The sequence below is a fragment of the Magnolia sinica genome, chromosome 6 (assembly GCF_029962835.1).
Source record: "Magnolia sinica isolate HGM2019 chromosome 6, MsV1, whole genome shotgun sequence".
In the NCBI taxonomy this organism is placed as follows: Eukaryota; Viridiplantae; Streptophyta; class Magnoliopsida; order Magnoliales; family Magnoliaceae; genus Magnolia; species Magnolia sinica.
Genome location: NC_080578.1, coordinates 45504424 through 45524229, shown reverse-complemented (window position 1 = coordinate 45524229; position 19806 = coordinate 45504424). Strand labels below are relative to the sequence as shown.

The following is a 19806-nucleotide window of genomic DNA, read 5'->3' as shown; positions in this document are numbered from 1 at the left end:
CGCACACGTAACAAATAGTTACGCACCACCAACCTGAGTTGATAGTGAATGAATGAATGCATGAATGAGTATGCAACTCCTTCTCACTAAATCCAAATATCAGTACAGTTCATCTTTGGGATCACCACCGGGGTTTAATACACTCCAAATGGCACTGCCGCTCTCCTAGCCGCATAGTCCAAGTGAGCGTAAGAAACCTCACTATCCGCCTGACCAATAGTCTACTAATACCTATCTGGCATGTCGATAGCGGACCCATTCACGAGCTAGTCAAATTCAGCCTTGTATTGCCCCCTACCCTCGGGCGGGTAAGGCCACACCCCCTCCCAACCGACCATGACACAGTGGGAGACGTGGCCTCTTGGTATTCGATACTCGGCCGCTCATGTATTCACTTGGTCTCGACGTTGGGGCATCTCCTGGCCACAGAGGTTTAGGAATTTTCACCCAGGGACATCTCTGGCACCGGTATGCTAGAACCAAATATTTTTGGTGTCCCATTTGGCCATCTATGATATGGCTATGGAGGCTATGACCCTGATGTTACTAGGGCATGCAGTAATCATAATGCAAGATGCATGAGTCATACAATCTAGTCATGTATCAATCCTGCGCATACCGCTCGCTCATGTGAGATAACCTCCACCTATTAGGGAGTCTCATAACAACACGCTCAATGACATATGCAATGATCAACTACATCTCATAACAAACATGCAGATGATGTGTATGGGCATGTATCATGATACTATGTCGTCACATACTCATAATCGGTATCAACAACTGGCATCGACAATCAACCTCGACAATGTGGACATTTAACCAACATTGCCCCCAAGGAATGGCCCACATAGAACAAAACATATAATGGGCTCACGGCGTCACATAAAGGCCTAATATACAACACAGTGGGCCTTACTCAAGGGCCACATATACACAACAGGCGGGCCCTGCTCATGGGCCTCAAACACATGACATGTGGGCCCTACACATGGGTCTTTCATACATCAAATGGGCCATGCATCATGGGCCATGAATACATCACAATGGGCCTCTCTCATGGGCCTAACATACATCATAATGGGCTCCATAGCCTGGTCCTCAAATACATCCCAATGGGCCTCATCGCATAGGCCTCATATACATCATATTAGGCCTTAAACACGGCCTGAATGCACATCACGACGGTCCTCAAATACGGGCTACATATACATCGCATTGGGCCTCAACAATCGGCCTTGATATTTGGCGTCGACAATCAGCCTTGACAATTGGGGTTAGAATTGATAATTAATCTCTATAATTGAAAATCGGCAATCGGTCACGATAGTCGACCTTGATCGCTAATCGGCCTCAATACTCAAAATCGACACTCGGGATTGACCTCGATAATCGGTACCAATAATCAACATTTATAATCAGCACTGACAATAAGCATCGATAATCAGTACTGACAACCGGCATAAATAAATAAGGCAGGGTCCATAGATGGACAACCAATCAACAATAATGTAAAGATCGGCTCTCGATTGTGGTTATATCAATCCGATAGCACGGAGCCATCTGTCTATGGCGAATGAGGCCCACTTATTTGGGTTAACCCACAAAGAGAATGGGTCTAACAAGGCCTAAGGGAAGGTTACAATGAGGACATCTAACCGTCATTGCCCATCAATGTGGATATTCAACCAACATTGCCCCCAAGCAGTGGCCCATATAGAGTCAAACATAAGGTAGGCCCATAACCTCACACAAAGGTGTAATGTACATCGCATTAGGCCTCATACAAAGGATATATATACACAACAAGTAGGCCCTGCACATGGGCCTCAGATACATCGCATAACCACAACCCATAGGCCCAATGCACATCATAATGGGCCTCGTTAAATGGGTTGCAAAACATCACAATGACCATGCCATATGGGCCGAAAATACATAACAGGTGGGCCTCAAATATCCAACAAGTGGGCCTTAAATAGCCAACAGGTGGGCCTCGAATATCCATCAAAGGTGGGCCTTGCACATGTAGCAAGTGGGCCCACACATCACAGCTGGGCCTACCAGTGGTCCAGCCAAAGAACGGCCGATGTAACATACACGTCACGATGGGTTACATCATTGGGCCGCACTAATGGGCCACAAGTATATCAAAGTGGGCCTGACGGATGAGCCACAAACACATCAAAGGTGGGCCTCATAGATGGGCCATGCACACATCAAAGGTGGGCCTCATACATTCCTAAAAAAAAGGATCATATTGAAGGATCTGGACCATTCCACAAATAGCAGTGGAGATAATGATTTTCACCATTTACAATTCCAAGGCCCACCATCAAATTTATTTCCCATTTAGTCTGTTAGTAAGGTTACAAAGACTCGGATGGGAGGAAAAAAAAAAATATCAATTTAACCCAAGACTACTATGGTCCAAAAAGGACTTCAATGGTAAGCGTTCGTCTCTCCACTGTTTTCTGTGGTGTGGTCCACCTGATAAATCAGCCTCATTCTTAGTCTTAAGCCTAAGATGGCTTGCCAATTAGATGGATGGTTTGGATACAACATATGCGTCAAAGAGGATCCCACACATGGGGTGCACAAGTCACCAAGGTGGGCTCCACAGAACCCGCTGCTTCAACAGTAGTATAGGCCAGTGTGTGGTACACCTGCCAATCTAATCCCATCATAGGTGGGTCCCAAGTGGGCCCCACCATATCATTTATTTTCCTTCTAGCTACTGATGAGGTCACACAAATCCAATAAAAATAAATAAATAAATATGATATTTGTCCAAAACTACAGGACTAAGAAAGTTTTAATGGCAGACATCCAACCCCACTACTTTTGCTGTGTGGTCCTCTTGATAGGCAGATCTGCCTTATTTTTGAACTCAAGCCCTTAAAATAAGCTTTCAAAATGGTTGGACAAACTGGATGCAACACATGCATCATGGTGGGGCCCACATGAACTATGGATCTGACTCATTCTTTAGCTCATGTCAAAAAAATGAGCTTTCAAGATGGATGGACCTGCATCATGCAGCACATGTGTTGTTTTTTTTAAACCAACACGATTTAAATGATATTTAAACTCGTAAGTATACGAATCAGATGCAGATACGGTACGTATTACGAGATCGTTCCCACGAGGACTGGTCGTCACAATTCCAATCTATGACTCTCCTTAACTAATCCAACAGATAATGGAATGAATTACTAAGCACAATTTTAGGGAAAAAAAAAACCATTAAGAACAGGGAAGAAAATTCAATCAAAAAGAGAGCACTAGGACTTTCGAATCCACCCCTAATTATCCTAACCCTTGTTTTGTCTGTTGATTCACCTTGATCTAGATTGATACCACTTAAATAGAGAAAGCACAATCTGTGTCCTTAATCGGGCATACAGACTGTCTAATTCCTTTAAGCAATGCCATGAATGACATATCCCATATCCTTGGTCGGGCATAAGGGATGTACAATTCATTAAAGCATCCTGTTTCTTCCTCTATAGGAAACCTGTTCTTGATCAGACACAAGCACCTATAATAAGCATCCAAACAACATCCATATATATACTTTGGTCAAGTTCATGGATGGAGAAGTATAGAATTTAAACCCATAAAGCCCACTTAAAGAAAGAAACAAATTAATTGAAATTCAAAGTAAATCAACCAATACAAGAGCTAATCAAATTAGGGGCTTCATCTTAGCCCTAGCTGAGAGATTAGTGACCCATAAAATCCATAAAAAAAATATTAATTAAAATTCATAAAAAAATGTCAAACCAAACAATCTCTCTCTCTTCTTTCTTCTCTTTCTTCTCTTTCTTCTCTCCCTTGCTCCAGATCTGGAATCCCCTGGTTCTGAATCCTTTCCCACGTCCAAAACTCCCCTTTTATAGCTGCTGGATGGCTGGGGTCGGTGGCAGAGTCGTAGAAGGACTCGGAGTACAAATTTTCACAGCCGTGATCGGTGGGCCCCACAGAGGTATTTTCTGGAAAATCCACCCCGTCCATTGGATTCAGAACGAAATTTCAGTCAAGAATGGGTGGATTCGAAGGTCCATTAACGCGGCCCACAGAAGAAATCTCAAAAAATTCAGTTTTGAACATCCCGGGGCAGTCTACTTTTGGCCTCTGTACCGCACACGTGTGTATGCATGGGCGATGAATATCAACATGGTTTTGAAGCTCTCGAAGCCCTCTACACGATGGACGGATCAGATCTTCCGGAAGGTTGACGAGTGGGGCCCACTAATTTCCGCAAAAAGTGGCAGCGTCCGTGCGTTTCGCGGACGCCAAACCGACGCTGCGATGATGGTTGGGTCCATTATTAGAATAAATCTACTCCGTCCATTGGTTTCAGCTCGAAAAATCAGTAGGAATTGACTGGTTTTAGGGTGGATTTGGTGCAGCCCACGCGGCTTTCTGTCTTGCCGTCCAACCTGCGTTTGAACGGCTGGGCGCTGATCTATGCGTTCATTTGAATTTTTGCCACCTAGGCAATGGTAATGGCTGCCCCAGGAAGTGGATGGATGGTTTGGATTGTCCATTTGGACACTAGGTGGGCCCCACAACCGACGACCGTGGTTCGGTTCCGCGGAGCGCTGGAAACAGAAATTTTCCGTTTTTAAGAAAGAGTTCGGGTGAAAACGTGCAGTGTGCACACTCCTCATACACAGGGCCCACCGTGATGTTTACGAGAAATCTACACCATCCATCCTCTTTATCATGGTAATTTAGCCGTCAATACCAAGGTTGAGGCAGTTCCAAATATCAGGTGGGCCCCAAATTGGAGATTAATAGGCTGATCTGTCCGTTGGACCACTTCCCGAGATCTTCAATGGCTGAAATTTAATATGTACGGTTAATTTACGGCCCTCATCTCATGTATGAAGTTTCGAACTGATCGGATAGCGGGAACCATGTGATCTTGCATTCTGGACCCTTTTCGGGCCCCTTTGGCTTGCTTTCCTCAGATCCTAGGCGTGTAAAATCTTCATTATTGGTTCTCTGGAGTCCATCCCGTGCTCTGGAGACTTTGGATCATGAAATCCATGCCTTTAACATCAATCTTCAATTAACGCTCCTGACTTCATCCTGTAACAAAAATGCAATTAAAATACTCCATTAAGCATTATCATATACGTAAAATCTGGTAATGATTAGGGTCTAATATGCAATATTCGACCCTGATCACAACCCCCAACCAGCATTTTGCTAGTCCCGAGCAAAACATTCGAAAAATAATTTCAGAAATAAAAGACAATTCCTGTAAACTCAAGTGACTTGTGAACAGATAGCTGAGATGTGAAAATTCTATGATTCATGATTGGTGTGTGGAATTTTTCTCTTGGAATCAAGCTCTCGACAGATTTCATAATTAATTTCAAACTATTAATCCATTAATTGGAACAATTCTGAACATCGAGCTCCATGAATGTAAAGTGTAATCTCGACTTACAAACATTAAGAGATCCAATTGTCAATCTCATGATATCATTGGTAATTCGTGACAACCAAGCTTGAAACCAACACTTATCTCACAGATTAACTTTTCATTTTACCAGCCTTTGATTTTCTTTATGAGCAGTAACGCAAATGAGGGGAATCAAATTCTTACCTATAGGGAGCAAACCTATGGCGAAAACTTGTCGCCTAACTTTTTTTTTTTTTCATATGTCAACTATGGAGAATCAAATCTGCACCTATAGGGAGCAAACCTATGGTGAAGATTATGTGACTTAGCCTTTTAATTCTTCTTTTTACCAAGTTAATCATTCAGTTATCGAACCGAAAACTTAATGTGTAAGCGAGATGTGATATGTGAAATCATGGCTCAATCAATGTTTACAACTTCTAATCATGGATTAACAATTCAAAATTGACTGTGAAATCAAGCAGATGGCCGAATCCAAGAGTCATAAGTTACCAACATCGCATATCTTATAATGTTAAAATCACAACTATCCTTCAAAATCACTTTGAATTCAATAGAAATTTCAAAAAAAAAAATAATTTAAATTTCCACAAATTTTTGCTCAAGACCAAGAAAATACTGATTAGGTAACCTAATCTCCCACCCCCAACCTAAAATCTACATTGTCCTCAATGTAAAAGAAATAATCATGCGATGCACATGGGACAACGAATAATAAAAGAGGAATGAGGGAAAGATAGTACCTGGACGGAGAATCAAGAGGCTTCCCAAAATTATCAATGTAAGAGCAAGTTAGGGCAAGAGAGAAATTAACAAAAGCAAAAATAACAAAAAGAAAAAGAAAAGAAGATCCTACCTATACCACTTTCGCAGGTGCTCTCGATTGCATTTAGCACATGCAACAAGCCTTTAAACCCCTAGGTTACCCCTAGTGGACGAGTTGTAGTCTCGTGAGGGTTTGCAGTAATGTTACCCACAAACATTGAAGTAACTAACTAAGAAAAATGAAAATGAATGAAATAAAAAGCAATACAATAAAGCAAAAGGCTGGGTTGCCTCCCATGAGCGCTAAGTTTAACGTCTTCAGCCAGACAAGAACGGACCATGAATGAAATAATCTTTATAACCAGGGTTCGCCAAAGAAATTACCTCAACACTTTCATTAACCAATCCCAGACAAGTGATGTGAGTTCCCATGAACTGTGCTATCTGAAATAAGGTAACTGACACTGTCGTCAAATAATTTAAGGACTTCTGCTCGAACGACTTCTTCTATGTTAGGATCACGCTTCCTTTGCATGTTATGCGATATTACCACAGCATGATCCATCCATACAGTGGGGCATACTACCTGGATTTTTTCTATCTTCCGTTCAATTGCTGCCTTATATGCTCTAAGAACATTAAGCAGCCTGCTTGCCTTTGTCTTCTCAGAGTTACAAACTGTGCTGTCAGGAAGAGTCTCAGAGGGATGAAGAGGTTCCACTTTCACTCTCCATTTTTCAGTCTCCAATATAGGAGTAGAGTCGAGCAACGCATTGACTTCATGGATGGGACTATCAATGTCAAAATCCATGCCCGATTGTGTTAAGCAGGTCTCAAGAGGATCTTCAAAAGATGTACGGAAGGAGTCCTGCACAAGGCTCTCGATCATGTCCACTTCAAATATGTCATCCAAATCTGAGGGTTGTTGTCCTGCATTAAAAACATTGAGTTTAATATTCATGTTACCAAAGGACAATTTCATAACTCCATTCCTGCAATTGATAATAGCATTAGATGTGGCCAAAAATGGACGACCCAAAATGACTGGGATCTGACTATGAAGATTCTGGACAGGCTGAGTATCTATAACTATGAAATCCATTGGAAAATAAAATTTATCAACCTGGATTAACACATCTTCAATAACACCCCGGGCACCTTGACAGATCTATCGGCTAGTTGTAATGTTACCTTAGTCGGTTTCAACTCACCAAGTCCTAGCTGCTCATAAACCGAATATGGTAACAAATTGACACTTGCCCCTAAATCAAGTAATGCCTTCCCGATCTTATGATCTCCTATGCCGCAAGAAATGGTGGGAGCTCCTGGATCCCTAAATTTAGGAGGGGTGTTATGTTGAATCATGGAGCTGAGCTGCTCTGCAAGGAAGACTTTCTTATGAACATTCTGCTTACGCTTTTGAGTGCATAAATCTTTAAGAAACTTAGCGTAAGCAGGGACTTGCTTGATAGCGTAAAGCAACGAGATGTTGACTTGCACTTTTTGAAACACATCCAAGATTTCATCAAAGTTATTTCTTTTCTTTATTGGTGCCAGACGTTGAGGAAAGGGTGCTTTGGGCACATAAGGTGGCACATTAGTGGCTCTTGGAGAGTCAGAGAGCTTTTGGACTTTGGATGCATTGGTATAACTCTCTGCTTCATCTTGATCTTCTGTTTTAGAATTTGAGTCATCCCCAGGCATCTCTATTCTGTTATCAATCTGCTTGCCTGACTTAAGGGTAGTGATCGATTTGGCCTGTTCATGATATTGCCCTTGGTTGGAATTAGAGCCAATCTCATACTGTCCCTTTGTTTTAGCCTCAGGTTGGCTAGGGAACTTGCCCTTCTCTCTCTCACTCAATGTGGCAGCTAGTTGACCCATTTGTACTTCCAGCTTGGCAATGGATTGTGCATTTGCATGTAAGCTTTGCTGGTTGGCCAGTAAGGTTTGTTGGGTGTCTTTTTGGAATTGGAGAGAACTCTGCATGAAAAGATGGAGTGTATCCTCAAGAGATGGTTTCCTTGATTGTGTAGGCAGTTGTTGATATTGTGGAAACTGTTGAGGTTGTTGACTACCAACTTGGAGGTGCGGTTGCATAGGAGGATTTTCAGATGGTCCTCCTTGTTGTGGTCCTTTTGCCCAAGAGAAATTTGGATGTCTAGCCCACCCTGGATTATAGGTGTTTGAGTAAGGATCATTCCCAGATTTTTGAAAAGTGTTCATAGCATGAACTTGTTCAGAGAGAAGTTCTGGGAATGCTGCACCAGATGGACAAGACTGCATAGGATGGGCAGGACTAGAACATGTGGCATATGCCTCGACTTGAGCTGTTTGTGGTGGTCCATTATTTAATACCAGAGCATCAACTTTCTTTGTCAGGTTATCAAGCTTGGCGCTCAGCTCTGGCATGACTCCTATCTCATATATACCACCTCTCTTTTGTGGTTGGGGACTTCTGTCACCTCTATTTGAATAATCCCATTGCTGGGAATTTTCGCACAAGGTTTCAAAGAAGTTCCACGCTTCGACATCACTTTTGGTCATGAATGACCCTCCACTGGTGGCATCAACCATGCGACGGTTCTGTGGTGTCAGACCGTCATAGAAGTATTGAACTTGTTGCCACTTCTCAAAACCATGGTGAGGACATTTAAGAAGCAAGTCCTTCCATCTTTCCCAACATTCATGAAAGTGCTCGCCCTCTTTTTGTGTGAAGTTAGTAATTTCTCTACGGAGGGCATTGGTTTTGTGAACGGGGAAGAACTTGTTTAAGAACTTCTTAGACAGTTGGTCCCATGTAGTGATAGATCCAACTTATAGAGAATTCAACCATGCTTTCGCCTTATCCTTCAAAGAAAAAGGAAACAGGCGTAGGCGGATCGAATCGTCTGAGAAGTTTTGGAACTTAAAGGTGGAGAAAATGTTTAAGAATTCTTTCACATGATGATATGGGTCCTCCTTGTCCAATCCATAAAAGGATGGCAACAATTGTATGACTCCAGGTTTAAGTTCAAAGTGTGCTGCCGTAGTGGTTGGCAACACTATGCATGAAGGCGCATTAAATTGGACAGGAGCTGAATAATCTTTGAGAGCTTTAACTTCAGTCTCATTCGTCATTTCAACAGGATTATTTCTCAATCTTTCACGAATTGTTCTTTCAATCTCAGGATCAAACGGTGCCAGTTCTATGTTCAGAGATCTACGTCCTAGCATAAACTATGTTATCAATATAAGAAAGAAAACTAAACTAAGATGTAACCTAAGATGAATAAAACTAAAGGAAAAAGTTATGAATTCCTAAAAACAAGAGAAAGCTATGTAAACGAGAATTGGAAAGAAGAACCCGAGAAAAGGAGATGATGAATGTCTGAAGATTTGAGAGCTCCTCCTTTTGAAGACAATGTTATTTAGCAGCTTCCTTCCTTAATTCCTGTAAACAAAAAGAAAACAAAAATAAATTAAATTTACTAAAATAATGCTAGAATTAAAAAAATCCTAAGCAACGGTTAATTTCTAAAAAAGAAAGTTTGTAATCTTAGAAATAAAAACTAAGTTAGTTTCTAAAAAGGGAAAAAATTTCTAAAACTAGAAAATAGAAAGTTACTTGAAAGAAGAATCAGAATCTAGAATTAGAAAATAGGAAATAAAATAAAATAGCCTAGAAATAGAAACTTTCTAAAAAAAAATAAAACCTTAATTCTAAAAATAGAAATTAGAAAAAAAAATAGAAAATTTGGAAAGAGATTACCAAATTAGTAGTTTATGTCAGGTCCCTACAAAACATGAAATAGGTTAGTTTCTAAAAAAATTTAACCTAAAGGTAGTAAAAAACCTAAGACTATGAATTATGATAAGAGAGAATCTTAAATCCAATTGGACCGAAACAGTCCCCGGCAACGGCGCCAAAAACTTGGTGTTTTTTTTAAACCAACACGATTTAAATGATATTTAAACTCGCAAGTATACGAATCAGATGCAGATACGGTACGTATTACGAGAACGTTCCCACGAGGACTGGTCGTCACAATTCCAATCTATGACTCTCCTTAACTAATCCAACAGATAATGGAATAAATTACTAAGTACAATTTTAGGGAAAAAAAACCATTAAGAACAGGGAAGAAAATTCAATCAGAAAGAGAGCACTAGGACTTTCGAATCCACCCCTAATTATCCTAACCCTTGTTTTGTCTATTGATTCACCTTGATCTAGATTGATACCACTTAAATAGAGAAAGCACAATCTGTGTCCTTAATCAGGCATACAGACTGTCTAATTCCTTTAAGCAATGCCATGAATGACATATCCCATATCCTTGGTCGGGCATAAAGGATGTACAATTCATTAAAGCATCCTGTTTCTTCCTCTATAGGAAACCTGTTCTTGATCAGACACAAGCACCTATAATAAGCATCCAAACAACATCCATATATATACTTTGGTCAAGTTCATGGATGGAGAAGTATAGAATTTAAACCCATAAAGCCCACTTAAAGAAAGAAACAAATTAATTGAAATTCAAAGTAAATCAACCAATACAAGAGCTAATCAAATTAGGGGCTTCATCTCAGCCCTAGCTGAGAGATTAGTGACCCATAAAATCCATAAAAAAAATATTAAATAAAATTCATAAAAAAACGTCAAACCAAACAATCTCTCTCTCTCTTCTTTCTTCTCTTTCTTCTCTTTCTTCTCTCCCTTGCTCCAGATCTGGAATCCTCTGGTTCTGAATCCTTTCCCACGTCTAAAACTCCCCTTTTATAGCTGCTGGATGGCTGGGGTCGGTGGCAGAGTCGTAGAAGGACTTGGAGTACAAATTTTTGTAGCCGTGATCGGTGGGCCCCACAGAGGTATTTTCTGGAAAATCCACCCCGTCCATTGGATTCAGAACGAAATTTCAGTCAAGAATGGGTGGATTCGAAGGTCCATTAGCGCGGCCCACAGAAGAAATCTCAAAAAACTTGGTTTTGAACGTCCCGGGGCAGTCTACTTTTGGCCTCTGTACCGCACACGTGTGTACGCATGGGCGAGGAATATCAACATGGTTTTGAAGCTCTCGAAGCCCTCTACACGATGGACGGATCAGATCTTCCGGAAGGTTGATGAGTGGGGCCCACTAATTTCAGCAAAAATTGGCAGCGTCCGTGCGTTTCGCGGACGCCAAACCGACGCTGCGATGATGGTTGGGTCCATTATTGGACTTTTCATAGGAATCCACGCCGTCCATTGGTTTCAGCTCAAAAAATCAGTAGGAATTGACTGGTTTTGGGGTGGATTCGGTGCAGCCCACGCGGCTTTCTGTCTTGCCGTCCAACCTACGTTTAAACGGCTGGGCTCTGATCTATGCGTTCATTTGAATTTTTGCCACCTAGGCAATGGTAATGGCTGCCCCAGGAAGTGGATGGACGGTTTGGATTGTCCATTTGGACACTAGGTGGACCCCACAACCGACGACCGCGGTTCGGTTCCGCGGACGCTGCAGCGGCGAGAGAGAGAGACGGGTCAGCGCTCTCGCTGACCGTCCCAGCGGTGCGGTGAAAACGTGCAGTGTGCACACTCCTCATACACAGGGCCCACCGTGATGTTTACGAGAAATCTACACCATCCATCCTCTTTATCATGGTAATTTAGCCGTCAATACCAAGGTTGAGGCAGTTCCAAATATCAGGTGGGCCCCAAATTGGAGATTAATAGGCTGATCTATCCGATGGACCACTTCCCGAGATCTTCAATGGCTGAAATTTAATATGTACGGTTAATTTACGGCCCTCATCTCATGTATGAAGTTTCGAACTGATCGGATGGCGGGAACCATGTGATCTTGCATTCTGGACCCTTTTCGGGCCCCTTTGGCTTGCTTTTCTCAGATCCTAGGCGTGTAAAATCTTCATTATTGGTTCTCTGGAGTCCATCCCGTGCTCTGGAGACTTTGGATCATGAAATCCATGCCTTTAACATCAATCTTCAATTAACGCTCCTGACTTCATCCTGTAACAAAAATACAATTAAAATACTCCATTAAGCATTATCATATACGTAAAATCTGGTAATGATTAGGGTCTAATATGCAATATTCGACCCTGATCAACATGCACCTGGACGGTGTGGATAAAATATATGAACCATGGTGGGCTCCACCGTCCACAGCTGTGGACGGTGTGTCTGTGGATGGTGTGTCTAAAACACATACATCACTGTGGTCCCATGTGGGGCCCACCATAATGCTTACTTGCAATCCAACTCGTTGGTAAGGTCACACGGACCTGGATGAAAGGGAAAAACAAATTTCATGGTAACCAAAACTTCTATGACCCAAAGAAAAGGTTACAATGGCAGCCGTTCAATCACCATTGTTTCCTATGATGTGGGCCACCTGAGCTTTGTATATGGATGACTCTTGGGGTGGCCCACTTCCCGGAGGGGGCCTACAAAATGGACGTTGTGGATATACGACACACATCATAGTGGGGCCCACGGCTGGGACTGTGGTCCCTGGCCCATCCGCCAATGCAACAGGATGCTCACTGGCGTTCTCTGACGGTAAACAGCAGCAGCAGCTGCTACTGCCATTATTATTATTTTTTTTGAAATGTAGTTTTTGTGTGGTTTTTTACAGGTAAGGCCTACATCAGTCAGATCCACACCACCCATTGTATTCCATGGCCTGAGATGGACCAAACAAGTCCAATATTCACTATATTTTTGGTGCATCAAAACAACAAGGTGGATTTCAGTGGTAGACACACTGTTTGCTATGCTAGGGCCCGCTTAAGAGTCAGATTAACCTCATTTTTTGGCTCAACGCTTAGAATAATCAAGGGAATAGAATGCACGGCTTGGAATAAATTAATGTATTAAGGTGGGGCTTGTATGAATGACCCACCCAAAAGTCTAAAATCCCACTGATGTTTTGTATATATATTATATTTATATATTTTTAGTTAGCTTGTTAGTACACACCCATGTTAGTACACGCACTCCATGCTAGCCAGCTTCATGTCCAGTGTCCAGGATGCTGGACGGCATGGATAAACACAGTATTATGGTGGGTCCCACATGTATGTGGCCCACGCTTTATCAAGGTGGGTCCCACATGAACGTGGCCCACCTAATGGGTCTGCTATCATTTCTCATCATCCATAAGGTAAGGTTCACATGACTTGGATGGTTTGGATAAGACATATATCAAGGTGGGTCCATCCAAGTGGGCCACACATCACACAAAAATGAAAGAGAGAGAGAGAGAGAGAGAGAGAGAGAGAGAGAGAGAGAGAGAGAGAGAGAATCACCCACTTTAGATCTTAACTTCTTCTTCCACCAATGTGATCTAGAGCTCCAAGGGAACAAGATTCAATGGTTGGGATTGATTTTGGAGGGTTGGATTTAGGGGTGGAGAGCTTGCAAAAGGGTTGGAAATGGAGAGCTTTAATAGACGTTGGGAGCTCTCTCTTGCTAGGAAATAAGAAAGAAAGAGGGAGGGAGAAAGATGTAATAAATGCATGTCATAATGAATGTAAGGGAGGGGCTAGGGATCTAGACTAGCTATAGGTGGCTAGGGGTCTAGACTAGCTATAGGTGGTTAGGGGTCTAGACTAGCCATAGGTGGCTAGAAAATTATGAAGATGATGATGTCATGCATGCATAGGGTGCGTGCCATGCCATAAGTGGGTCCAACAAATACGATTAAGGTCTAAATAAAGCGCGGCCTACATCTTTTGATGTTCAACTCAGATTGTCATAAGAGACACGGCGTTGGAACCGCAGCGATGATGCGGTCACAATGACATAGGTCTTAGGTTAAGCCGACTTGGAATTACAGGATGACACTTAAAGTCACGTGCAAATGCTATCTGCGTGTCGCAGGTCACTGGAATTCGACCGGGAGGACCGTGGGAGCCTATGGAACAGTACGGGCTAGGATACGAGTCTTACATAGCCCACCACGTGAGACCCTCCTTGACATATGTAGATATATTATATATTATATAACATTATATGGAGGTGGGTACCACGTGGGACCCACCCAGGGTAGTAGTAACTAGGCTGCTGTACGTGGGGATAATCCACGCCATCCATCTATTTGGTGGAACCCACCATCGTGTATGTGCTTCATCTGCATCATCCATATGGACGGTGCCATGTTCGGCCCCACCTTGATGGATGTGTTCCATTCAAACCGTCCACCTGTTTGACGAGCTCGTCCTAATAGTGGGCAATGTACATGGACCCCACCCTGATGCATGTAATTCATCCAAATCATCCATCCGTTTGATGAGCTCGTCCTAAGGTTTGAGGGTAATAATAAGACAGATCCAGTTATCATTAGGTGGACCACATTACAGAAAACAGTGGATTAAATGCCCACCATTGAAACCCCTTTTGGGATTACAGAAGTTTTAAACCAATATGATATTTGTTTTTCCTCTATATCCAGGTCTTTGTGACCTTATGCACAGACTGGATGGAAAATAAATACTATGGTGGGTCTACTGGAAATTTAACTATGGAAATCATTATCTCCACTGCTATTTGTGGCATGGTCAAGATGATCTTTTGATATGATTCATTTTTGGGAAATATTCTAAAATGATCTCTTAAAAATAGATGAATGTTGTAGATGGTGCGGCCCATTGGTGTGATCCGTTGATGCGGCCCACTTAACATTTATGAGGCCCATTGGTGCGACCCATTGAAGCGGCCCACTTGATGTTTATGAGGCCCATTGGAGCGACCCATTTATGTGGCCCATTGGTGCGACGCATTAAGACATTTATGTGGCCCATTGGTGCGACCCGTTAATGCGGCCCACTTGACGTTTATGAGGCCCATTGGTGTGACCCGTTGATGCGGCCCACTTAACATTTATGAGGCCCATTGGTGCAACCCGTTGATGCGGCCCACTTGACATTTATGAGGCCCATTGGTGCGACCCATTGATGCAACCCACTTGATGTTTATGAGGCCCGTTGATGCAGCCCACTTGATGTCTATGAGGTCCGTTGTGATGTATTTCCAGCCTATTTAGTAAGGCCCAATGAGATTTATTTTTCGGCCCATATATTGTGGCCCATTTGACACATATAGGGCCCATGTATTACGGCTCATTGTGATGTACATGAGGTCCATGAGTGAGGCCCTTATGTGAGGCCCTTGAGTGAGGCCCATGGTGATGTATATTAGACCCTTGTGTGAGGCCATGGGCCACTATTCGTATGGCTCTATGTGGGCCACTCCTTAGGAGCAATGTTGGTTAGATGTCCACACTGATGGGCAATGATGGTTGGATGTCCACATTGTGACCTTCCCTTAGGCCTTGTTAAGCCCATTCTTATCATTCTCTTAGTGGGTTAACCCTAATCAGTGGGCCCCATTCATCATAGACGGATGGCTCCGTACTATCAGATTTGATATAACCACAGCCGAGGGTCGATCTTTATGTTATAGTTGATCGGCTATTCATCTATGGACCCCACCTTGTTTATATGCTGATTATCGAGGCCGATTCTAATTGTTGAGGCAGATTCTAATTATCAATTCTGATTTCGATTGTCAAGGCCGATTATCGAGGTCGATTCTGATTGTCGGTTCTGATTCCGATTGTCGAGGCTAATTGGTAAGGCCGATTTTAATTCTGATTATCGAGGCCGATTCTGATTGTCGAGGCCAATTTTGATTGTCGAGGCCGAGTATCGAGGCCAATTTCGGTTGTTGAGGCCAATTGTATAGGCCGATTTCGATTGTCGAGGCCGATTGTATAGGCTGATTCCGATTGTCGAGGCCAAGTATCGATTCTGATTTGTTGAGGTCGATTATATAGGCTGATTCCGATTGTCGAGGCCGATTGTATAGGTTGATTCTGATTGTCGAGGCCGAGTATCGAGGTCGATTCCAATTGTTGAGGCCAAGTATTGAGGCCGATTCCGAGTGTCAATTCTGATTGTTGAAGCCAGTTTTGATTGTAGAGGCCAATTGTTGAGACCTATATAATGTATATGCGACCCGTGTTTGAGGCCCAATGTGATGCGGCTCGTATTTGAGGCCCATCGTGATGTGTATTAGGCTCTTGTGTGAGGCCATTAGTCCACTATATGTTAAGCTCTATGTGGGCCACTCCTTGGGGGCAATGTTGGTTAAATGTCCACATTGTCGAGGTTGATTGTCGATGCCGATTGTCGATGTCAATTATTAATACCGATTATGAGTATGTGATAGCATAACATCACGACACATGCCCATACGCATCATCTGCATGTTTGTTATGAGATGTAGTTGACCATTGCATATGTTACTAGGCATGTTGTTATGAGACTCCCTGATAGGTGTAGATTGTCTCACATGAGTACACGGTATGCGCAGGATTGATGCATGACTAATTTGTATGACTCATGCATCTTGCATTGTGTGTTGTGATTACTATACGCCCTAGCGACATTAGGGTCATAGCCTCTACAGGTATTTCGTGGATGGCCAGATGGGACATTAGAAGTTTATTCTACATAGGGTGCTATAGATATCCTTGGGTGAAAGTCCATAAACCCTCTTGGTTCCAGTAGTTGCTCCAAGGTCTAGACCAAGTGGATACATAAGCGCATGAGGGCCGTATACCATTAGGCCGCGTCTCCCACTATGTTGTGGTAGGTTGAAGGGGGTACGGCCTTACCTGCCTGAGAGGAGGGGGCAATGCTAGGCTGAGTCTGACCAGCTTGAGGAATGGGCCCGCTATCGATGAGCTGGGTCCGATATTAGTAGGCGGATAGTGAGGTCTCTTCCACTCACCTTGTTGTGCGCGATGGGGTGGCAATCTGGTTTGGAGTGTAATAGACCCTAGTGATTTCTTAGAAAGGAACTGTACTGATATGTGGACTTATTGAGTAGGAGTTGCATACTCATGCATTCATTTCATTCACTATCTACTCGGGCTGGTGGTGCGCAACTAATTATTATGTACCTTCACATGACCAGAATTTTAGTTGGATGCGTGACTAACCTGAGATCAGGAGTTTGTCACATTGAGTCTGACTATCCAAATTTAGGTATGGGACTGGTTTGGATAGAAGTCCCTTGTGATGGACCCCTTAGCCTGCGATACTACGTACTATCATCTCGACTTTACACTCCGGCTTGGTCATTTCATTCGCATCGCATATTGCATTGCATCCTCGGCACATAGTATTGGGCTTACTATCTTCGTATTACATAGCTAATCTACATTGCTTCCTCAGTATATGATATTGGTTATTATATTTTTACATCGCATAGCCTAGATAAGGCTGATGGTATTTATGGGCCTATCATCATGTTTTCACATTATTCTGATATTGTACGATTTATGGGCCTCTCAGTATTTTTGCTTACTCTGATTACTCTAATATTGCGTACTTGACACTTACCTCGTGCACATACTTTCACCATTCATTAAGCTTTCTATAAGCTTATGCACGATAGATGCATACAGGTGGCATTAGGTTGCAGCAGCATTGAGCTTGGAGCGTGCAGCGGACTTATGGAGCTTTGATTTTTGACACATGTATTTCCCTTTCAGCACTATATTCAACTGTTTATATTAGTGGATATATGATGTTGATGTTGCCTTTATGATTTGGGTATACTTGTGGTTATCCTTATTACGAGATAAATGTACACTAAAAAATCCTCATTGTAGGATCCCAGGATCGAAATCTGGCGCATAGGCGCTGGAGCTGAGAATGGGGTACTACGAAGGCTGTCGGCACCAGATTCGGCGATCGGGGTTCTTGTGAGTACGATCTCTGGGTCTGGGGCCTGACATTTTGAGATTATGGGATTGGTAAATCTTGTTGTTTGCCCTTGTCTCACGGGCATGGTTTGGTGATGGAATCCCTACCAATTATCATAATTCTCCTCTTTTGAGAATTGGGTCAAAGGAAGTTCAGATTGATCTAAATTGGTATATCTTCCAACTAGATAAGATAAGACTCTGATTTCAGTTGTGTCCTTAAATCAAGTAATAGATTTCCCTGATCTCTACAGGTGGATCCTTGGAAACCCTAGTTCCTATCTTTAAATTCCTTAGTTTTAATCACTTTAATCACAAGTACTCTCTCAATCACTTCAGAATTAGTTTTACATCTTTTTCTAGTTCTACTTCTAGTTGCTTTCAGAATACTCACGAGATTAGTCCATGTTGATTCAACCTCGGTCTCACCAAGATTATTACTACATCGTGACCCTACACTTGGGGTTATGAACAGAAACGACCTGATTTGATTGCATGAATGTAATTAAATGCTACAGATGGGTTCTAGCATCTTGTCCCACTAATTACACGACTCTGATCAAGAGATGGGCCTATCGTCTGGCAATGGGTTTTTTGAACCAACGGAGAAGATGGTGTAATCGATCATGGTGATTTTTAGCCTAGGGTCCCATCTGATGATCCATTGCATCTGGACGGAACAGATGGGCCACTTGATCATTGTGAGACCCACATTTTTTTATCAATGGTCAGAGATATTTCGATGGTTCATGAGAAATATGGCCGCAGGCGAATATCTCGTGTGAGGAAAGATTTCTCGCGAAGCTTTTTATTTCAGCGCGACATGCTATTTCTCGCCCTAGATTCGACGCACACAATTCATCAGAGGAGCTTTTAGAAGATCGTAAGTGGCTGAGATGGAGCCACGTTTCATAGCAGAAAGATTCTTTCTGCGGCTCCTCTCTCCATCTCTTTCTCTCTCTTATTTGTTATAGTAACCTAGCTTCAAGGGCTAGGATAGTTTTGGATGGACAGACAAGATTTAAGGGAGAAATCCCGCATGGAATGATAGCACAACAATACGAAAGGTTTTCGCTTTCAGCAGCCACCGTACACAACACTTCTTGCGTCAGGTGTGGTGAGTAAGCACGTGCATAACTTCACACGGAGAAACTTAGGGTGTGGTCGGATTCGATTTCCCTACAAGATGAATGGTTCAGATCATGATATGATCTCAGATGGTGGGTCACAGATCACACCTATGCATGGTGTCCTTTTGGACTAGTTCTTGTGCTTACGCACATGTATTCCCATACATGGAACATGTAGGGTTTTGGATGGTTTTGAGTGCTGCACCAAATGGACGGTTTGGATCATTAGTTTGTGACCTGATGGTGGGCCCAATTTCAAATGGACGGTAGAGGTCCGTTTCTGGCAGGAAATACAGGTAGAAAGAAAGAAAATCTCTCTTTTTCTTGTTATTGTCAGGTCAACATGGTCAAGCTGTGTTGACAGGTTCTATGCGTTGCGAGTATATACACACTTGTACACACGCAATTGCTGTGGGACCCACCTTGATGTGTATGAATGAGATCTAATCCATTCATCAGTTCTCTCTAGTCCTATTGGGGTACTAGATGAAGAGTGGGGCAAATCAGGTGGGCCTCATCTATCCATTTATATGTCTAGTTGATCTTTTCGGTTCATTTAGTGATTGGTTTGTCATCTAACATGATCCAACCCAATCCGGGAGGGTCTTGAGTTAATGTTTAATGAAATTCACTTACTTTGGATGTCTCGATCAAGGCCTTAGACTAAAGATGAGGCAAATCCAAGGCTCAAGCGGGCCACAATAAGTGATTC

At 42.6% G+C, this 19806-nt stretch overlaps 1 non-coding gene across 1 annotated transcript; it reads left to right on the top strand.

Annotated features, from left to right (window-relative positions):
• The first annotated feature begins 8840 nt into the window (after positions 1-8840).
• LOC131250208 (small nucleolar RNA R71) lies at positions 8841-8947 on the top strand. Its single transcript, XR_009173136.1, has one exon. It is a non-coding gene; the product is annotated as a small nucleolar RNA R71 (small nucleolar RNA).
• The last annotated feature ends 10859 nt before the right edge of the window (positions 8948-19806 follow it).